The following is a 6,986-nucleotide window of genomic DNA, read 5'->3' as shown; positions in this document are numbered from 1 at the left end:
ACATGAAATGGATACAAATAATCCAATAATTATTTATATTATAATAATAATAATAATAATAATAATAATAATAATAATTATAATTATAATTATAATTATAATTATAATTATAATTATAAAATAATTATTTTATTTTTTATTTATTTTTATTTTATTTACTTTATTTATTATTTTATAATAATAAAATAATTATAATTAAAATAAGAAAAAATAATAATAAAAAGAAATCGTGTATTGTCCCAATTGTTATTGGAGCCCTTGGAGCAATACCCAAAGGGCTACCCCGCTATTTAGAAATTCTAAATTTGCCGGACTTGAACATTTTGACTCTACAAAAAACCACCTTACTCGGAACAGCTTACATCCTCCAACAATACCTTAATAGTTCCTAGGTCCTTGGTTAGGACTCGAGCTGCTGAGCTATTAACCAGCCTCAAAGGCTGTGAATCTCACTAAAGATTAACCAATAATAATAATAATAATAAATTCCAAAGTTGCTTTTCCAAAAGGCAACTGGACCTTTTTTTTTCTTTGAAAATGTTTTGCTTATGATCCAAGAAGGTTATTCAGTTCCTCAGTTAGAACCAAAGAAGCTTCTTGGATGAGAAGTGAAATGTTTTCAAAGAGAAAGTCCAGTTGACTTTTGGAAAAGCACCTTTGGAACAACCAAGATCTGGATGATGGAGAATCTCCATAGAGATTGAAATGTATAGGGAAGGGTTTCTCAACTTGGCCGCTTGAAGAGGTGAGGACTTCAACTCCCAGGATTCCCAAGCCTGTCCATTCTGAGATTTGAAGCCCATACATGTTAAAAGGTGTCCAGGTTGACGAAGACTAGTCTGTAGAACCAAAATCACAAAACTACGTCTCACTTTGACCGTGTCTTGCGAGGAACTTAGTGGAGGAAGTGATTAAGTTTGCCGTAAAAGGAAATCAGGCTGCCAAAGATCACATGATCCGGGGACACTGGAACCGTCATAAATATGAAAAAGTTGCTGGAACTGGGCATGGCTAGTTTAATGAAAAGAAGGACCAGGGGAGACAGGATAGCAGTCTTCCAATATCTCAGGGGATGCCCCAAAGAAGAAGGAGTCAAGCTATTCTCCAAAGCACCTGAGGGCAGGACAAGAAGCAATGGGTGGAAACTCATCAAGGAGAGAAGCAACCTAGAACTAAGGAGAAATTTCCTGACAGTGAGAACAATTAGCCAGTGGAACAACTTGCCTCCAAAGTTGTGAATGCACCAACATTGGAAATTTTTAAGAAGAGATTGGGCAACCATTTGTCTGAAGTGGAGTAGGGTTTCCTGCCTAAGCAGGGGGTTGGACTAGAAGACCTCCAAGGTCCCTTCCAACTCTGATATTCTATTCTATTCTATTCTATTCTATTCTATTCTATTCTATTCTATTCTATTCTATTCTATTCTATTCTGTGCCGTGCCGTGCCGTGCCGTGCCGTTCCGTTCCGTTCCGTTCCATTCCATTCCATTCCATTCCATTCCATTCCATTCTATATATTTGTATTTTATGATTATGATTTATCGCTTTGTTGCTTGTATGTACAAGAGAACTTATGCTCTGGAGAATTTAGGCACCAAATTCCTTGTGTGTCTGGTCACAGTTGGCCAATAAAGAATTGTATTCTAACAAAGCTGTGCCTTAAAGACCAGGCTTTCAATAAGTCCTCTCAGATTTGGCCAATTCAGATTAAAAGCATTGTTTCACAATATTGATTTTTCTGGTTCAATTCCCAATTCAAAACAGATCTGAAGGCCAAGAAAAGGCTCAAACAATGAACCTACTTGAGATGATGCAACATCTCTTAAAATGTGCCAAATCCTTGCTAGAAACTGGCATGACATAAATCCGTTTCCCAAATGGAAGAGAATTTACGATTTACAACACCTTAGGAGACCTCTCTGTAGAGCATTGTTTAAACAACGCTTAATTCTATGGTAAGATGTGACAGGAGGCTTAACGCAGAGTTCGTTTTGCAGAACAGTGATGTAAACATAGTATTCCAGCTCAGGAGTGGGTTCTAAATTTTTTTACTACCAATTCTGTGGGTGTGGCTTATTTAGTGGGCGTGGCTTGATGGTCATGTGACAATTATTTAGGATATAGCAGAGGTACTGGTCTACCAGACTTTTAACTGCTTGCAGAGCTGTACTGATCTACCCATTTATTTTTGCAGGCACTGGTCTACCCATGTATTTTTGCAGGCACTGATCTACCCATTTATTTTTGCAGGCACTGATCTACTCATGTATTTTTGCAGGCACTGATCTACTCATGTATTTTTGCAGGCACTGATCTACTTATGTATTTTTGCAGGCACTGATCTACTCATGTATTTTTGCAGGCACTGGTCTACTGGGACTCAGGAGGCAGAAATAGATTGGGGGTGGGGCCAAATAAAAGATAAGAATAACGCGAGGGGTGGGGCGGGCACGGGCGGCGGGTGGGGCAGAACCAGTTCGGTGACGTCATATCATCACCGCTACCGGCTCGGGAGAACCGGGCTGAACCGGGAGGAACCCACCCACCACTGTTCCAGCTGTTGAAGACACTGTATCGAATGTGTCCTGAATGACCGATGGTGTCAGGGCCTGGATGGGGGCAGTGAAATACTCCTTTTAGAACCCTCAATTCAATTCAATTCAAATTCAATTTTGATACTGTCAACAGTATATTGTGGGTGTCATGCCCCCCGTTGGAGCCTGAATCTGTGGGGGAAGGTGAGCTGGAACCTGAGCTGACAAGAGGTTGGGGGGGGGGGGCGGAAGAAAATGGGGAAGGCCAGGGACTTTCAGGATTAGGACAGATTGTAGGCAGGGTGGAACAGAGGCAGGATAAATGTGAGAGACAGAGCTCAGGCGAGGAGCAAGGACCACCCCCTCTTGCTCCAAGGGCTCGGAGAGTGGAGAGAAGGTGTGACCAGCGTAGACTGAGCAGAGCATCTGCCCTCTGGAATACCATCCTCCAGAAAGCCATGGGGTGCCCCATCTGGTTATGGTGAGCCATGGAAATTATTTATTTATTTATTTATTTATTTATTTATTTATTTATTTATTTATTTATTTATTATTGCGATTTATATGCCGCCTTTCTCCCTGGGGACTCAAGGCGGCTTACAAAATGACAAATTCCAATACAAATCACAATGAAATAAAATTAAAATCAGCAACCCTATTAAAACAGTTTAAAATTATGACAGTGTACCCCTAAACGGATCAGTTGAGTTGACGGAAGAGCCACGTCTTCAGCTCGCGACGGAAGGAAAGAAGGTCGGGGGCTGTCCTGAGCTCGGTGGGCAATCCATTCCAGAGGGTCGGGGCTCCCACAGAGAACGCTCTCCTCCTGGGGGCCGTCAGCCAACATTGTTTGGCCGACGGCACCCTGAGGAGGCCGACTCTGTGAGAGCGCACAGGATTGTGGGAGAGCGGCTGGAGATGGTCTTGCAAGTACCCCGGGCCTAAGCCATGAAGGGCTTTATAGGTAAGCACCAGCACCTTGAAATGTACCCGGAGCGCCACCGGCAGCCAGTGCAGCTCACGCAGGAGAGATGTTACATGGGAGTGTAGAAAGTTAGCACCCACCCCTTTCCTGGAAGAGTGAAATATTTTAGGAAATATGAAAAAGGCAGAATATTATATTTCCCTGGATGAGAAATATGAGAAGCATATTTTACAGACAAAGCAGCTCCCACCTTCCTGCCCCCCACCCTTTGTCAATGGGCCATTAAGGCCTGGGCCAGTCTATTCTACATAACAAAGATCTACCTCCTTCAGGCAGAGCCATAGTAGGAATTGCCAAAGATAGGATTAGCCCTCTACACAATAGCAGCAGAAACTCACCACATGTGACCTGGGAAGCACATGTGACCATCAGCCAGCAAGGCCCCCACCCCCTGGGAGTCTGACAACCAATCAGGAAACTCTTTCTGGGCCCCAAGAAATGCAGAGCCAGAGAAAGCATAAAAACCCGAAGATTTACTGTATCTGCCCCTTTTCTGTTCAGGAACTCAAGCCATGTGATCCTGTCCACCATTAAACCATCTTTCCAAGCAGTCTCCATGTTTCCAGTGTCTGTTTCCCCACTTGGAGCAGAACCCAGAAGGATGTTTCTTCCAACAATTGGCGAGCCAGTGGGACTCCAAGCTAACCTAACCAATGGACCTGGCCCAGGTAAGCCTCCCTTGCTAGCAGCAGACCCACTGAGTCTGTGGGTAAGTTTTCCTGGACCTTGGCCATTTGGAACTAGGTTTTAAAGGGGTTTTGAGTTTGAGCTCAAAGGCTGCTTCGAAAGAAGGTGAGTACCTCTAAATTTTAATTTTAAAGTATGGAAAAGCATGGGAAATGTGTGTATGCCTGCATGTGTGTGAGTGAAGGCCCTTCTCCCAAGTACAGCTGGATCTTGCTTCCTCTGTGTATTTCCTAGCCGCAGAAAGACTAACAGTCTGGAGAGCATGGGGGTTTTGCCAGAGCACAGGACCTTCTGTTAGGGAAGGAGGAAGTGTGTGTGTGGGATTCCACCTGGAAAACAGTCTGATTTCACGTCTTTGAGTGACCTCTAGCCGCACCTCTGCCTACTGCTAGCTCCACCGAGCCATGACCGGTAGGATAGAGAAAGCAAGGGGGGGTTGCCAAATGTGGAACTTTGTGTTTAAAAGGAATGGAAGCCGAGCAAAAGCCAAGCGTGTGAAGGGGGGAAATAAATTGTGAAAAGGAATCCCGGTTTTGTCCAGCCCAGATACGGGGCGAGCGTGTGTGTGTGAGAGGAGGTGCCAGTACCACCTGCTGGGGTCAGCAGGTCCTCCTGGATCCCCTTTTTGGATCCGAAAAACTACGGCGATTCCCTAAGAGGAAGGGGCCCATACTTCGTAAGGGAATCGAAGTCCTTCCCAGAGCTTTTTCTCTGAAAACTGACGGCGTGCCACCCGGCTAAGTCAAAGTGATCCTTCTGGAGAAAAGGAAAGGGTCATGGGTAGCGATAGTTCACGGGTGGCGGGAACCCCTGTGGAAGAAGTGCTCGCGGCCTGGGACGCCAGGCGGGTGCCCATATTGAGGGGCATGGATAAAAGGAAATTAGGAAAATTGTGTCAAAAATGGGCTTCACTAAGAGATAACACCGGGAGACAAATTTGGCTAAATAAAGGTACTTAAAAGAAAAGGGAAATATATAAATAGGAATGTTGGGGGTTTTTTGTTTGTTTTGTTTTGTTTGTTTGTTTGTCTCTCTGTCTTCTATGCAACCACGTGGTATGTTTAAGATTTGTGCCTTCCCTAATTTAACTGAGATTTATGTGGGAATGATCAGTGTGTGTGAAATCTCAGAGTTCTGTTTTCTTCTCTTTGTCTTCCTTGTTTTATGTGTGTGTGTGTCTAAGTCTTTGTGCGCCCTCAAGGTAATTGTAACTGTAAAATATATCTGATCTCTAGAGACAAGAATTTTAAATTGTTAGAAAAGAAAACAAAAAGGTTGAAGCAATGAAAATGGGGGAGAGAGAGAAAAAAGAAAGAAAGAGCCTTTGCCCTGTGTTTGTCTGGCCAACAAACACAGATTAAAGAGAGCATTTCACTTCATTTCTGTTTTTTTTCTCCTCCCTCTCTGTATCTTAAAGTAACAATTCAAGTTTATGAGGAAACATTTTAAGTTCATTTACAAGGAAAAAATTCAGTCTTGCATTTACTGTATGTGTTTAAATGGTTTACCTGTTCATCTCTTTCCTGAGGCATGTGAATCCAGTTTTTCTTTTCTGTTGTGTCTCCATTTTGTTGGAACTGTATTATCTGTTTAGTAACTGCAATACTGCTGTGGTGTTTCTTTTCAAACTATGCCTGTAAGCTATCTACCACCCCCCACCCCCCCACCTCTAATCCTGTTACAATGCCTTTCCTGGGAAGATTACCCACAAAGAGGGGAGGAGACCCGTTTTAATGTCTTTCAGCCCTGCACAAAGGACTGCAACCTGTGGAAGCAGAGCACATGGATCCAGATGCTGCTTCCAGAGGAGACCATCCATCTGTTTGAACCAGGAATTGGGTTTGAATCCAGCTTCCACTGAAAGTCAGCACAGCAACCAGAGTGGAACAGACCTTCCCAAGCCTGACTGACCAGCCTTACCACCAAGCATTTTACCAGCAGACATGAAAGAAAAGACCCTGAGATGTACAAGAAAAGACCAAAAGACTCTTTTCAATCCTCAGAAGACAGCTGGAAAGACTATGGGGGGAGGGTGGAAATTCGTTGTAAGGTTTTCTTTCTTGTCTCATTTATATTGTAATCAGTTTATTGTAAGAATTGTATTTGGAAGTGATTGCCACAGCAAGTTATGTACACTCTAGATTTCTGTCTGGTGGAGAGGAGAAATATGTCCAAAATGTTTGTATTGCCTGTATTGTAAAAGTAGCTGCATACACATGCACGCAAAGAGAGACACAGAATTAGACTGAAACTATTCCCTTCCCTTACCTCCACACAAAGCTTCTCCTAGGTTGATTTTTGCTCTGTAGCACTAAAAACCCAAAGAGTCATATCTCCCTGCTAATTCCATGGGGAGGGGGCAATCCCCCTCAGGCAATTCCCCCACTTGAAGAGATAACAGGAAAAGTGATATCCAAAACCCAAGCCCTGACTGTGACTTACAAATGATGCTGCCCAGTTGCCAGTAAAGGAAGATATATTGCACTGGTGGTCTCATGAGTAGAAATCCCAGGGCTCATTATGTGTAACACCAAAAAAAAAAAAAAAATGAATATAGTACACTGGCTAACCTCAATTTGGACTCACAAATCCTGGATGCACCAAAGTAAGAGCTAGGGCAGGTTTAGTAACAAACCCATGAAATGGGCAGCCTGTAATTTAAAGGAAAATCATGGCTGTGAAAAATTTTGGGACATGTGCTTGCTTGAAACCTGACTGGAAGCTCACAGAAAGTAATATCTGAAATCTGAAATTAATTGGCATGGAAAATTGGATACTGTA

This window comes from Pantherophis guttatus, chromosome 14 (genome assembly GCF_059756535.1).
Source record: "Pantherophis guttatus breed Tessera chromosome 14, ASM5975653v1, whole genome shotgun sequence".
Classification (NCBI taxonomy): Eukaryota; Metazoa; Chordata; class Lepidosauria; order Squamata; family Colubridae; genus Pantherophis; species Pantherophis guttatus.
This window is presented reverse-complemented; position numbering follows the sequence as displayed.